The 16,810-nt window shown below is 36.3% G+C and overlaps 1 protein-coding gene and 1 long non-coding RNA gene across 12 annotated transcripts in view; one reads left to right on the plus strand and one right to left on the minus strand.

Moving 5' to 3' along the window:
* shha (sonic hedgehog signaling molecule a) overlaps positions 1–16,810 on the plus strand; it is a 139,798-nt gene that overhangs the window by 18,305 nt on the left and 104,683 nt on the right. For all 11 annotated transcript variants that reach the window (XM_073906151.1, XM_073906157.1, XM_073906152.1 and 8 more), the window contains exon 3: positions 6,242–6,368. The gene's annotated coding sequence lies outside the window, so the exon portion shown is untranslated. The remainder of the gene's footprint in view (positions 1–6,241; positions 6,369–16,810) is intronic.
* Positions 1–16,810, minus strand: part of LOC137490296 (uncharacterized) — a 131,521-nt gene that overhangs the window by 16,463 nt on the left and 98,248 nt on the right. The window lies entirely within an intron of this gene.

Raw genomic sequence — 16,810 nt, forward strand, 5'->3', positions numbered from 1 at the left:
TAATCTGAATGCACATGCTGGGGATTTACTGCTGATTACACAACTAGCCTAACTAAGAAATGTGAACAACAGTCGTCTATGATTTATCGTGCAGCCCTAAAAGACAGCTATCCGCTTGTTAAGTCGTGACTTATCGGTGACATACTGTTTCCGGGTCCAAGCCGCTACTCTAAGCCGCTACTCTCATCATGCTATTTGAATTGAGAAAATATTCGTTTATGACTACTTTTTAGTTATATCACCCATTAAGCTGAATTTTATGTAAAATCATGGTTTACACACTTTTCTGTAGGCTTGCCGCATCACAAATACCAAAATTTTAACAATTTATTAAAAATTATTCACTTTCTGTTTATATATATATAATTAAACTGAAAGTAATTAAATATTCTGTACATTCTTAGTGTTGCAAAATATCAAGATTATCAAATCTCAATATGTGAAAATCATTAACTAAAAATTCAAGTTATATACAACAAGTATGCTCTATGAGGTGTTTTTTCTTTCTTTTTTTAAATAAACACCCTTAACACTTAACACATCTTATCTGTGACACTCTCAGTCATAATTCAAGACTCACAGGTATCACAGGTACCATTTAATCAAATAATGTGTGCTGTTTAAACTGTGCTTAACACCGTTGGGCCATAAAGCTGCTTCAGAGCTGCACCGTGATGTGAATATATGGCGATGTGAATCGAGATGACACAGATGATACATAAATCACTTTTCAAAGCTGGTTCTTTTTTCCGTCAGTTCACAGGAGGCAAACAATGTGTGTCTTTCAGTATGAGGACACAGCTGGTCTGATACCGCATATTAAGTATTATAAACAAGCCTTGCACCTATTCTATTTGAAAGATTATCATCTTCTAGGCTTATTAGGAGGACATTTCCCATAATATACTGAAGATGAGTTTATGCATGAATCTCCCATGACTTTGCATTTTGTTATAGACTAGTTCTTTGTCTCGCATTGCTGCAAAGATTGTCAGAAAGTTTGCTGAACATCACCAGACAGGAATTCCCTGCCACCACAACCTGAAAAACATAAAGGAGTGATCGTGAAGCTTGTACAATTTTTGCTGGAAGTTTTGGATTATGTTACTTGTTTTCCTGCTAATAAATCATGATTCACGTTATGTTTTATTCAGTTTGTTATGAAACTGGTGGCTGGATACAATATTGTTTATTGAAATGAAAAATATGTACGCATAAAATGTAAATGAGTGTTGTTGACAATATGACATTTTGACAATGATGAGCAGAGCCGTTATGTCTTCATTGAGTTTTCTGTCTTTCAAAACAGAGGAAAAATATTATTTATCCTCACTATTTACTGAGTACAATCACCATCAAGTTGTTTTTCTTTTGCAATATAGAATATTTTACAAGCTTCTCAGGCCTAGAAACAAGATCCGACATAGAGAGGTGGTGAGACATGTTTCAGATAACTGAGTAAAAATGTCATGTGGTTACAGAAGTATGTGTGGAAATCATGTCAGGATACTCAGGCATGTGTTTTGCACAGGGACTGGGCACGAACACAATAAGAACATCAAGTAATTGCATGTGACAATATTTAAAAACATGTACAGTGACGGTCTAATATTATAATCTCCCAATAGTCTGATGTGTTTGACAGTTGTACTCTCTTAAGTTTGGTAACATGTAAAACACATCATAAAAGTTCTTTTTTCGTTATATAGACTAAAATATGAATATTACATTATATGATTAATGTTAGGTTTTAGTGCAATAACGCAACTTGTTTTATAATTCGATGTTGAGAATAACAGAAAAACTTTTAATTACAGCTTTGATTATTGACAGCATACTTGTAACCAGGGATGTGACACTGACAACAGGGCTGAGGATTCAAATGCAGGGTTTTATTGACATGATGGTCAGGCAAGCAAAGATCAACACAGGAGCAAACTGATATATGAGGGCAATCCAGAGTCATAGTAGAAATAGGAGAATGGTCAGAAGGCAGGCAGCAAACAGGAATGATCAAACTAAGCAAAGGTTCAAAACAAGGAAGGCAAGGCAAGGAAAACGCGTTGTAATGTCACTAAACAGATAACAAGACTCAGCAATGAGTGTCTCAAATTGAGCTGTATATACAGTACAGTATGTGTGTGTAATCAGTACTTGAGCAGCATCACCTGTGTGTATGCAATCAGTCAGGATCAGGAACCGGTTTTGTGTGTGTGTGGTGCATGACTGGTTCTTGTAGTCCATTTAGCAGCAGATTTGTAGTCCTATGTGTGTGAATGTTTTCCAGCGATCTCTGGTGGTTAGAACGCTGGTGATCGTGACAATACTACAGTCTGTCATTGAGTCCAAGGGTCGGACAACAAAGCATTGACTGAGTTGTTGTATATAAATATTGTCATACTAACATTTGTCTTCAAAACTGAAATCCCTTATTGAAAATGCAGTATGGTGTCTATCCATGTCGCAGATCCAGCTGTGCAAAATTTTGTGTGTGTGTGTAGAAAACACTCACAGACTGACTTACGAGCTCACATGATGAGACAATATCCCATATTTCCATTGTTTATAGACATGCGTGACTATTATGCACTCGAGTCTTTTGCAGCCCTGCATGTTTGAAAGGCATGTAAAGATAAAACGATTTCAATTTTTAACCACAGCAGCACTATATAATTGATTTGTCACACATATTGTCAGTTTCAGAGAAGTGGACCAATCAGAAAAACTCGAAGGCGGGACTAGTGTTGTGCAATTCTGTTTACGTGTAGCAAATTGTCATGAAACAGGCAGAAAACAGTGCGAATGCATGTACTGTTACAGCCCTAGTGCTTCACTATAAGCTGCAGTATATGCAGCACTATGAGAGCTGATCAGTCTGCAGCTGCGGGCCACATTTTAATGAGCCATGGGCTGGACGCGGCCCACGGACCACCTGTTGAGAACCTTGACACACACACACTTTGGCCAATTTAGTTTATTCAATTCACCTGTACCGCATGTCTTTGGACTGTGGGGGAAACCGGAGCACCCGGAGGAACCCCACGCCAACATGGGGAGAACATGCAAACACAGAAATGCCAACTGACCCAGCCGAGGCTCAAACCAGCAACCTTCTTGCTGTGAGTCGACAGTTCTACCAACTGCGCCACCGTGAAGCCCTAGTTGATTTAACTTATTTTTTATAATTATGCACATAGCTTTGCTAATTTTAAGGCAACTGGTATACAGACTTATTTTAAATAACAGAAACACATTTACTTAATTATTTTACGTAAGGTCAACTAATATTTTTTCACAGTGTAGTGATTAGTGAAAATATGAGAAATGTTAAATGTATCTGAATAATATTCTATTGTGTATGTAATGTAAATATTGAATTATAAAGCTGTCATGAAAAGAAATGCATCAAAATGGCTAATACATGTCACCTTTACAGTAATCAGCATCAGTTTGAAACAATACTACAACAGTGTTGTTGCTGATCTCATCAGTATATTAGACTGTGTTGTAGTGTGTGTGTGTGTGTGTGTGTGTGTGTGTGTGTGTGTGTAGTTTTTGTGTCATTTCTGAGATAAGTTTGGTTTTTCATCAAGTTTTAATTGTTTTGTAATTAGTAATTAGATTTTAATTGGAGTTTTGCAAAAAAAAAAGAGGCTTAAGAAAAGTGTTTTAGCAATCGAAAATACCTTTTTGTTGTTTTACATTTAAATTGTTCAACATGTTAGTCTCAGTTTTACGTTACCTGAACATAATAAAAAATGTTACTCAGCATCTTTCCTCTCTCTCTTCACGTGTATATTTACAGAGCTAAGCTGCACAGATCAGCAGGCCTGTGTTACCTCAGAGTCCCCTTAACCCTCCCTCTCCATCCAGTTCCTCATCCTTTCCTATTTTTAGAGAATGTATTTTTTCCTGATGAAATACAGTAAAATGCACTCAGGGCCACATGTCTGCCTCCCTCTGCTGCGCTCATACACAGTGCATATTTTTAAAGTTCTTAACTGCTGACTGGCTCGCTGACCTTACTTCATTTTATATAATGCATGAAATATTAATTGCAAAAATAAATATAGGCTTTTCTACCAAGTTCTACCAAGGTCTGAGCAAATGAGCTTTTTTTAGATGTTCAAAATAAATTCTGTTGCTGAGGATGCACCATCAATGTAATTGATGAAGACTTGATCTGAGAGAAAATGATTGAGAGCGAGAGAGAGAGAGAGAGAGAGAGAGAGAGAGAGAGAGAGTCTACCGTCCCACTTTATATTGAGTGGCCTTAACTAATATGTACTTACACAGGAATTAATAGTTTGTTACAATGTACTTATTGTGTAAATACATGTGTTTTACTGTGCACTTATGCTTGATTAAATACCTGTATGTAATTACATCTGTAATTAACTTCTGTAATTACATTTGTAAATACACTGTTGACCATCCCCACACCTTAACCCACCCATAAACCTACCCACACCACCAAACCTGTCCCTAACCCAACCCCTATCCCAACTCAAGAGCACCACAAGTGTTCTCAAATAATTTATGAACAAAGTAAGTACTGTACATTGTATTTATTTTTTGATGTAAGTACATAGTAGTTAAGGACAGTTAATCTAAAGTGGGACCGAGTCTACTTATTAAGATTAAGATTACTGAGATTATTAAGATTACCTATTAATTACTTATTACTTTTATGAGTTTCTTTTCTCTGTTAAACACAAAAGAAGATTTTGAAGAACATTGGAAACCAGTAGCCATTGACTTCCAGAATATTTTTCCTTCTGTAAATGTTGATTTCTATCAATTTCTAACATTCTTCAAAATGTCTTCTTTTGAGTTCAACAGAGAAAAGAAACTCATAAAAAATTGGAACCACTTGATTTTTTTATGGCAATTCATTTGTTTGAATTATTGCCTCATGATGAGACAGATTTTGCATTTCTCAGTGTAAAGGTGCCCTATGATGAAAATCTGGTTATACCAAGGCATAGAGTAAAAGATTAATATGTGAAAATGGACATACCATGAGCTTCAGTCACTGTTTTTAGACTGTTTTTCAGTGTCATGTAAATTCCACAAGTGTAAACCTTGGTGGACAACAGGCCAATCAGAAAAAAAAAAAAAACTGCCCAGACTCACTGGCCATGCCCTCCGCATTTGCATATATGCCTAATTTGGGTCGTTTATCCAGACCTGACAAGCAGCCATGTCATCAAGCTTTGAGATCATAAAAAAAACTCTAAGATCAATAATATGTATGCCTCAGGCTGTGTTTGATAAGCAACAATGTTTTCCAGTGAGACAACAATGATACATGTCCTCCTTAGTTATATTTAAGTGTATATTTCACTTATGTGGGACTTTTATTTTGAAATATGTTTCAAAGTGGCCTCAGGGCGATCAGGAATGCAAGATTCACAGATTATACATATATTCATCTCCACTCTGAAGAGACATAAAGTATGTTTAGTTACACTTTTTGTTAATTCATCGTGTCAATTTAATGAGCATGTTTCAACAAACACATGTAGACTGCTGAATCGTGTCAAATCACTCTGCTCAAATGTCATCTGTTCATGCAGATGTTGATATCTTTTCTTTGACTGTAGCTTTAAAATACAACGCGATACCTCTCTTTCACTCTCTTTTGTCAAGTTTAATAATAATTTAGCCTTTATCCACAACAGATCTGGTGAGCAAAATAGGTTAACGCTACTCTGATTGGGTTTATATTTGTCTGTGTTCAGCGTACATCATGCTGTGTGTGTGTGTGTAATAGCAGCATGTCAGAGTGGAGCTCATTAATATTCACAACATGAGTATTTTATGGAGTTTATTAAACTGTTTCTGGAGATTTTGTTTAATCCATAACCGTACTATGTAGATATAAGAGAACAATTAATCTTATTAAACTAATGCAGTATATGGCACCTTTAAGAGCAGATTTCAGAATAAAATAACTAAACGCAACTCAGAATTCATAGAAAAAGCCAATTGTTTTCTTTTCTAATTTTTCTTGGTCCGGTACTACTAATAGTCTTTAGCTTATTCTAAAACTGTAGTGTCTCAATTATTCAGTTGTTATTACATACACACATGAACAATTCTTCTGCTGACTTTTCTGTGAAAGCAGTGTTTGTACTAACCAGCATTGGTTTGCTCAGTGCGATTTGTCATGCGCTGTTTTGACATTTCCCACACACATTACTTAACTTGATGTTGTACCTCTTTTTAACTATTTCAGAGAGGAGGAAACAGGGGTTTTGGCCTTACATGAAGCATGATGATAAAGAATAGGACGCCCCCCACTCTATCTCTTCAGGAGTAACACCACAGCAGAACCGTCCCACTCGACACGGCAGGATGTGCAGGTAACAACAGCAAATAAGTGTTTCAATAGCAATTATTCTGTGGAAGTGAGGTATGCGTGCGTGTGTGCGCCTGGGCCAGTTTTGGGGCTTTAGAGTGTGGGTGTGCTCCGAGAAGAGCAGCCACTCAAAGCTTTTCATTAGTTTTGCCTTGTTTCTCCTCTTTCCCTCTTGAGTGTGTAATGTGTGTTGGGACACAATGGGAGGATCTGCCGAATTGTGGTGAGAGGCTGTAGACTGTGTTTGCTGGCGCTGTAAAGAGCCTCTTCACCAGGCTTTGGCCACAAAGGCCTTTGGGATGCGCCCATGGCTTACTTTGTTCACTGGAAGCATTTCACACGCACCCGGGGCAACAGACAGGCAGGGCTGAGGCCTCAACACTCGGCACAGATATTGAAAAGTTTTTGTGCCTTTTTTTTTTTTTGTCCACCTATCCCCCCTCCCCACCACACCTCCTTTTTACCACAAATCCTTTCTCATCCTTGTCGTTCAAATACCACTGTTGGGCAAACAGAACACCCTTTTTTTCTCTCTCTCTTGATCTCACTCGCCGTAATATCCGACTGCAATTGTCCTGAGTTCTGTGTTGGTAAAACATTTGTCACTTCCTTTTAGTTCTTTTGCCAGTGAACGATGTTTCTGTCGAAATGTCTTCGAGAAATATTGTAGCCGCCTTCTTTATTGAATATGTTTGGATTGCTATTGTTTTTAATATTTGGTGGAAATAATTTCAACACTTCTGAAATCTTGTTCATTGTTCACTGGCATAACCTATGGTCCCAAAGTGCTTTACAATAAAAGAAAACCGCAAAACAGGTAAAAGAAAACATATAAATAAAAGAAAACGTATTAAAACAAGTTAAAAATCCAAGAACAAAAACACCAATGTAAAACCAGCTCACCACACTGTTAATTAAAAGCTTGCCCAAAAGACGGGTCTTTAAATGCTTTTTAAAAAGTTCAACTGATCCCAAAGTTTTTAGTCAGGGAGAGAGTTCCAGCGCTTTGGGGCCTCAACACAGAAGGCACGGTCACCTTTAATCTTAAGACTTGTTCTGGGAATGGCTAAAAGGTGTTTGACAGAAGACTTCAGAGACCGGCCACAGGAGTGACTGGGGCTGGGGGGGGGGGGGGGGGGGGTATATGCTGACCATGCAAAACTCTATATGTAATCACCAGAATCTTTAAATTTACTCTAAAACTAATAGGAAGCAAATGAAGAGCATTGAGCACAGGAGTAATGTGCAAACTCCTACTAGAGATTCTGTGACTATAAGTAAATCAATGCAAAGTTTAGGAAATTTGCTGCATGTCAACTATATCGCTTCAGGTTTATTATGGAGTCTATTGATATTTCTGGATTCCATTTCTTTCCCCATTTGATTTTTTTAAAAATTTAGTTGTTAATTGTGGTATTTTTTGTGATTTTTATATGAAACTTTATGTGTTGCCTGCCATCTTGACCAGGTCTCACTGGAAGAAGAGACAGTACTGTCTCAATGTGATCTCCTGGCTAAATAAAGGAAATGAATGAATTAAAATTAAAGAAGGCATCACGGTGACTCAGTGGGTAACACAATCGTCTCACATCAAGAAGGTCACTGGTTTAAGCCTCGCCTGTGTCAGTTGACATTTCTGTCTGGAGTTTGTATGTTCTTCCTGTGTTCACGTGGGTTTTCTTCAGGTGCTTTGGTTTCCCCCACAGTCCAAAGACATGCAGTTGAGATTATTAAAGGGACTAAGCTGAAAATTAAATAAAATTTAAATTAAAGAAATCAAATCGTTTGCCCAATGAATTGAAATTATTTTTTACATTTAACAGCCATGCTCACCTTCATTTTGTTTCAGACCTAAAATATTTCAGTATATTTTCCAAATTATGATATATAAAAATTAAAATCGAGATGGAATTCTTAATTTTTATTTTATTATTTTTTAATGAACAAGGATTTAAAGTTTCAACTATATTTTTTACTGTATACAAATAACTTTCCTCAGAGTAAAAGAACAAAGATCATGTAAATCACAATCAAATTTTATGTTTAGTTTTATGAATATAAAGTGTTTTAGATTTAGTTCAATCTTACTATGTAAGCGTTTTAATAGCAAAAGGTGAAATATCTAAGGTGATCTGTGTTTGTTTGTTTTTTTTTTGTAAAAGATCTGGTGAATGCCTGCAATCACAACGTGGTCGTATAATGAGTAACAAAAATGGAAGTTTCTGTGACAAATATCATACTGCTGTATGTTATATTGAATATAATGTTTAACAACAAGAGTTTTACCAGTACATTTGGCCTATTTATTTCTAGTGTGGGACAATAGTGTCTAAGATAAAGCTGTGCTTTCAGATTTAGAATTTTATTTTATTATAGTGTCACTTTTACACTATGCATATGGAACCAGGACAGTTTATTCAAGTCTACGGCTTCAAGTTCTTACTAAATATAGCATATACATTTATTTTACCCTTAAAGTAATCATAAAAAACTCTATAGCTATTTTGATAGAATTTTATTGTAAGTTAATACTACTTAGTTTTATGGACTGTTGTATTAGGGCTGGATGTTATTGAAAAAACATCTCACATGGCAATACATTTTTATTTGGTGTTGAAAATAAGATGTCACCGGATGACTTATGAATAGCACTATTTGGAAATAATTCATTCATTTTATTGGATTTTATAGGAGATTGAATAATGCATACAATATAATAAACAAATTAGATAAATAGAGCAAATATACAGAGGGAATAAACAATGTTTAATGGATTTTGGGAGATTCAAGCTTTATTCAGGTACAGAAATTGAATAACACTGTATAGTCTTGATTCATTAAAATCTTTATTAAAGTTACAAACAGTACAGTTTCTTGTGTCTGAATGCTTTGAAACTCCTGAAATGCTCACACAGTCTCACACAGGCCTTAAACCTTCACTCTATATCAGTGACTCCTCAAATCACATGCGTCCTGAACTGCTCCTGATCAACCATAATCCCATCTCAACATTGCACAGAGTGTGATGGGACAATTGCGGATGTGCACATTGTGATATCAATGCTGACATGATATAGAAATAGAGCTAAAAAAATCTGCATTTGTCAAGTTAAGCCAAATGTTTATTTTAACAGGTTATTGTAAAGATGCTTGTATGTGCGTGTCTATAGAAAACTGTAAAGATCACATGTGAATTTGTGCATATCCAATGACAGCAGATGTTGTAAAACACCACAAGTCGTGTATGTGTGTAGTAAATGAAACCCCATGATGCATTCACACACATGAAAATGTAATTTTAACCAGTACTCTAATGACTGCTAGTTGACATGAAGATGAAAGGTTACTTAGTCAGTAGAATGTCTAAAGGGGACAATCAAAATGGTCCCTTAATGATTCCTTTCCATCAAAATTTTAATGACACAAATCATGACTTTCTCCGTAATTCTCTTACATTTGCTTTTCTATGTATGTGGTGTTGGAAATATATATGCACGCATTACAGAGAGAAATAACAATCTTTTATTCTAGTGAACGAAATAATGCAGTTTTTCCTACATGCCTAGAAACCTCCATCTCCACAGCAGCTTAAGTGTCACATGAAAAAATTATGTGTCAGGGTTGGGGCCTGATAAAATATTGATGGTGGTCAGTGGCCCAGAGCTACTGTATAGTGTAAATTTCTGCTCCGGATGAAGGGAGGTGGTGATTGTGAGAGTCGGTGCACATTTATGAGAGCATTTACTTTATTTGTGTAACATCAATCAGATGTTCAGCATAGCAGCCAATCACAGCGCTTGTGTGTCTCACAGCATTATTCTTCAGCGGTTTATGTTAGGTGGAAAAGAAAAATCCCTGATGAAAATGTATTATTATGTTAATTTAACATCTGTTAGAACACCAACGAGGATGCTTTGTAGGTTTAAATCCAGGATTTTGTTGATAAACTATTACTTTAAAGCAGCATTTGGATGAACCATTACTGTATTTGTGCTTGAAAACACTTAATCATATCTCAGCCCGTAATCATTCAAGACAATTTTAATTAAAATTATTTCCACAACGCACCAAGTAAATGAGTGTCTGAATTAAGACTAATACAGATCAGCCAAGCTTGGTGTGAAGATCACTTCAGTCAGAATTAGCAAGCATGTTTGACTATAGGACGGAGTTGCATCTCTGTCTATTTTCATGGCTTATAAAGATGAAATGAATAAAACATGGCTTCGTCTTTGGAGCACTTTGCTAAGATGTTGTATCACTGAAAACACCAGCACTCTGTCAGATCAGATTGAGAACAGTGCAGTGACACACCTCTGCCGAGGAGATGATAAAATGTACAAACCGTATAAGGAGAGCAAGAGCATCTGTGTCCATCTCTCTCTCTATAGAGCAGGGGTGCCCAAACCTTTTCTTTTAAAGGGCCAAATACCAAACTTGAATGAGGGATGTGGGCCGAATATAAGCCAAACCGAATATATCACACCATATTACATTAAATTTACCATGGGTAGTTTTATTTGTAAATATTTAAAGATATCTAGAAAGTGTTGCTTTAAATCATATGAACTAATGCAGTATAATTCTTTACATTTCATAATGAACTTATTACAGTAAAAACATAAACAATCCCATTTATAACACAATGGAGCTCATTGCTGAAAACCCTGTTTCTGCCTTTGCCTTAATTGATTTGCTTGCCGATGTCTTGTGCATTGCTTTTTTGTCAAGTGACAGCTTTTACATTTTAAAAGTCGGATTCATTTACAACATTTTATTGAAACATTTAATTTCAGTTGGCTTTTTTTTTTTTGTAGCTCAGCAATAAAACAAAGAAAGAAATGGTTACAATTAAATAGGCATGGGCCAGTATAAGATTCTGACAATATGATAACCTTGGATAAAAATATCACGGTTTCAAGGTATTGGTCTTTTTAAGTGTCTGGGTAAAAAAACTAAAAAATGTTTTCCTTTTAAACACAATATATTTTATTTTGAGAAACATTTAACATATTTTGTAACGTTAAACATGTCAGGCTAAATAATTCAAATCAATTACTGGCTTCTGCTGTCTTCATTAGTTTCAAAAACACTGATTTCTTTAAAATTTTGGCATTTTTGGAATTTATTTTTGCTGCTTGAGATGATGTTGTCCAAAAAAATGTAAATAAAAAAATCTTACACAAACCTCAGCAACTGTATAGCTGAAAATTTTGGCGGTTTAAAAACCATGACTATTTCCAACCGCGGTATACATTGAAAATGGTTATCGTCCCATTATCCCTACATTAAAATTGAAATAACAATCTCGGTCAAAGGCATATGCCCCAACCATCTTTCCAACATTCTCCCTCTCTTTTAAAATGGGATGGTGGGCCAAATCAAAGATTACCATGGGCCAACTTTCAGATTTTGGCTTTTCTATGGGCATCTCTGCTATAGAGAATCTTGACTTCCGTTATATTGTCTTGCCGCACACACAAACACACACGCTTCCTCTTCATTATGCTTTTCACATTCTTCTCTTAGAGTTAATTTTCCCAGTGACACAAATTTTGACATTAGGATCTATGGCCGTAGACTATACACACTGGAAGGCTAAATGTCCTTTTGTTTTCTGCTCAGACACTTCACCTGCTGAAATATTACAAGTATTCGGAATAACGTTCTATTGGGATGCTTTCAGATGTTAATCCATCATAAGAACACGGTATAGTGTCTTTTGAGGTCTTTAGATCTGCCTTGTCAATTATTGCTTGTGTCTGTGAGACCAAAGGGGAGTTAATTATTATTTGCCAATGCAGTCTGAGGATCCAATCCTTTTATGACTGGTTTCTTGAGCTGGAGACAAGGGAGTGCTTCCAATCAGCAATGCCCATCTAGCCATTAGGAGAGATTCCCATTCCTGCTGTCATCTTTAAATTGCAGTTCACATGCTACCTCACACTGTGGTTGAGATGAAGACAGATAGTTATGGTTAATTTTCACAGCAAACAGAGACATACTGTAAGATGCTAGTATTTTAACTTCACATCAGACTGTGGTGAGGTAGCTCTCTTCCAGCTTTGTGTTTAACTGGAATGATGCTTAAAGGTTACTGGGACTATTCAATGTATAAGGAGGAAAAAAAAAATGTAACAAAACAATTGTTTTTATAACAGGCATCACAGTGAGTAGCACGATCCCCTCACAGCAAGAAGGTCACTGGTTCGAGCCCTGCCTGGGTCAGTTGGCATTTCTATGTGGAGTTTGCATGTTCTCCCCGTGTTTGTGTGGGTCTACTCCAGTTCTCCGGTTTTCCCCACAGTCCAAAGACATGTGGTACAGGTGAGTTGAATACGCTAAATTGTCCGTACTGTATGAGTGTGGATGCAAAAGTATGGGTGTTTCCCAGTGTTGGGTTGCGACTGGAAGGACATCCACTGCATAAAACATGGATAAGTTGGCGGTTCATTCCACTGTGGCGACTCCTGATTAATAAAGGAACTAAGCCGAAAAGAAAATGAATGAATGAATAAATATATTACAATGAAAATAGTATTTACAAATTAGAGTTAAGTTACTAATTATATGGACGACTGGAGTATTTGCTATATGAAAAAACCTTACTGGAAATAAGTTTCTCAGCCTACATTTTTGTGAAACGTAAAATAGATTGCTCTGGGTATGTTTTGTTGCACATTTCAGCGGACACATCCACTAGATGGTGCTGTCTACAAATCTAAATATGTTACTTAGTCTTTCATGCACTTATCCATGTGAAGGCAGAGCTTGTCGTACAGATTACGTAGGTCAGCGGACCACTCACCTAAACTCTTTCCTAAACTCAGCCACAACTTCACGCACTGGGTTAAATTAAGCTTTACAGTCTGTTTAGCTGAGAGAACGGAACCAACCCTGTGACGTCAGACACAGTGACATTCCAAGATGGCGGCGCTCTAGGTCTAAAATTTATAGTAGAACATGCTGTTTTTTTCTGAATGGTTATATTAATCGAGTTTGTTTAGTATAGTTTCATTAAAGTGGAATACAATGTACAAAATTAGGTAAACGTCTCCTCTAAGGCTCAGTCCCAATTCTATTTTTGTACCCCTTCCACTTCCCCTTGGCCCTTAAAAATGAGTGTGAAGGGGAAGGGCTTCAAAATTTACCCCTAAGAACTGGGGCAGCACTACAGCACCTGCACACGTCATCATATGTCATCGCGATCTCATGCTTCATATGAGACCAGACGATCGTGACTGCTGTAGCTATTCCAGTTACCTAGAAACTGCAGTTAAACGTATGTTGAAGTACGTTTTTGCGGTTTCACAAAAATGTAGGCCAAAATACATATTTCCAATGAGCCTATGTTGACACTTGCATTATACATGCAACAAAGAAACTCAAGGTAGATGTACGTATATATACACAAACCCACTTTTTGTGGGTATATCAAATTTATATGAAGAATGATCCGACAATATCAGAATCCATGTATTTTCCTGTAAATGTTTTTTGTCAGCAATAAAATTGGAATTTGGATTTCTTGAACCACGTAATTTAAATGCGCCCTACAGTAAGTAACATTCATTCGTTCATTTTCTTTTTGGCTTAATCCCTATTAATCAGGGGTCACCAAAGCACAATGAACCGCCAACTTATTCAGCATAATTTTTACACAGCGGATGCCTTTCCAGCTGCAACCCAACACTGGGAAAAACCCATACACTCTCATATGCACACCAACAAACACTATGGCTAATTTAGCTTATTCAATTCACCTATACCACATTTCTTTGGACTTTGAGGGAAAAAGAGCACCCTGAGGAAACCCACCTGAACACGGCGAGAACATGCAAACTCCACACAGAAATGCCAAATGACCCAGCCGAGGCTCAAACCAGCAACCTTCTTGCTGTAAGGTGACAGTGCTACACACTGAGCTACCATGTCGTCACTTAAGGCACATATAGGTAGCATTATTAATAGAGTATTTGTGGACTGTTAAGCTGTTTCTATTCAACAGAATATTTGTTGGGAGCCCATCCAAATAGTAAGTTCAGAAACTAAGCTGACAGGCTTTTTGCAATGGGATCCACTTTCAGTGTAGAAGAAATAAATGTAGCTCGAAAGTCAGTTTCTGTATAGGCATGTTATTTTTGGCTACAAAAAGCCATCTGACATTTCCACCATTAGTGACCATTTAACAGACATTGACCTTTTTTTGAAAACATGCCAAAATGGCTTGTGAAATGAAATGTAATTATACTAATTATACTTGTGTGTAATGTCCTAGGGGCTCTGTGTGGAACTGCAGGAGGTTTGTGATATAAATCCCAATCCCATTCAGTAACTGTTTCTCAGCATTTGTAATCACATGACTTCTGCTTAGGAAGACCTGTCAAATTTTGACTGCTCAGTTAATCTGATCATGATTTGGCTAACCCACATTTCAAGATTTTAAATGACTTTTGTCTTTCTGAAATAAGGAACAGTCCCAGAGGGATGAATGTCATAACAGCTTCTAATGGTATGTGTAGAATAAAATGCATTTCATTATTTGAGGATTCCTGAAATTCCTTAAATCTCATTCATTTCAAACTTTCACAAGGGCAAAAGCAAAGCTTTTAATCTGTATGGAAACCATTAAGACAAAATATTTTGACTGCCAAAAAAGCTGTGGATTAATGGAAAATGTAATGAAATTAAGTGGAGTGATTTATTGCCATGCAGTACAGAGATTTACCATAGGAGGGGTGTTAATCCTCATGCTAACTTTTAAAAGCTTGCTCCTGTTTGTGCTTGTACTGCATATCAAAGCTGCACCAAATGACTCAGCACTGAACTCCTTTTATTCACCAATAATCATTTTAGTCATTTAAAGGCATTTTAATTCTTAATTTGCTTTCATTCTAAATGCTAATGCTTATAGCGGAAATATTGTGTCCTCTTAATTAGACATTTTTTTATTATGATTTTTCTTTTAAACTCCACTCTGTCCACATTCTTGTAATGAAAACCTTTAACTTTTTGTCACTCAACATTTCCACTGTTCCTGTTTAATGCTTTTGACAATTGCATATATATATATATATATATATATATATATATATATATATATATATATATATATATATATATATATATATATATATGTGTGTGTGTGTGTGTGTGTGTGTGTGTGTATGTATGTATGTGTATATATATGTTATGTGTATATATATATATATATATATATATATATATATATATATATATATATGTAATATATCAGAGCAACATTCAATGTATATTTCTTCTTTTTAGCTAATATAGTTTTAGAATGTTGTTGTCTTTATCTAAACTCCATTGGAAAGTTTCTGATCGTGTGAATGAAAGATCACTAAAGCAACTGTAAAGATTTGCCTCATTCTTAATAGCTACAATAAAATACAAAGTATTTGTCCTCACTTTATAGGTTATATATTCTGCCCAAGTATATATAATAAATATTCATAAAACGCTTCTCACATAGCACTTGTTGGACCTAAGTGAATTAATATTTGCACCTATATATCTCAGTTGCTGTTAAAGCATCACTAGCGGCTATAGGGGGTGTAGTTTCCCCTCTTTCCTCTGGAGTTGAATTGTGACTCAGGTTCAAGAATCTAAGTAATTGCTGAATACAGATCTTAAGAATGGAGGAGGCATTCATTCACAGAAAAGCCTTAATCTGACAGCCATTCTGAGGATTTTGTAAGCATATCAGTGAGAAGAAAATCCTGTTACTGCAGCTTTAGGGTGTAATGAAGACACCGATTATTCTAAACATATTAATAATGATGTTAAGAAGCCCATCGCTCTGCTGGCAGCAGATTTAGCAAGCATGGTGATGATATCAGGCTGGCGGGACAATGAATGAATGAGCATGGCCTCATTGTCCCCAGTGGTCATGTCACATTGCACTCATTGCTGGATTACTGGCTGACTTAAACAGCTTAGAGTTTCTTTTCTACATGCACAGCGGTGCTAGTGCTGTGCGTCTTCTTAGCTGGTGAGAAGTGAAAGCCTCCACACGGCGCTAGTCGACGTGGTCTCAAGGTTTTCTGTCCATGTTGCTGGCCTTTGACAGAAAACAATCAGTCTCTGCCATTTCAATGCATGTGTTGCCATGGAAATGTCTCTGAAGCTCATTCTCTGATGTGCTTAGCTGATTTATGTTCAACTCGGCGTCACAGTCAGCCGCTAACATATTGGTGCTCATATCATATGCAGAAGCTCTTTTGGGAATTTAAGAAGGGTGTGATTAAACTTGACACTGATGATTACAGGAAAAGGACACATTTTTGTTTCAGATGAATGTCTGATATGGCCATAAAATATAGTAATAATAGTAACAAGAACAGTAATAATAGCACTGTCCTGCATCATATTTGTTGAATGCATCCAATACTTATTTCTTAGTCATTTTAGGGTTTTCTTCAA

Source organism: Danio rerio, chromosome 7, assembly GCF_049306965.1.
Source record: "Danio rerio strain Tuebingen ecotype United States chromosome 7, GRCz12tu, whole genome shotgun sequence".
Lineage (NCBI taxonomy): Eukaryota > Metazoa > Chordata > Actinopteri > Cypriniformes > Danionidae > Danio > Danio rerio.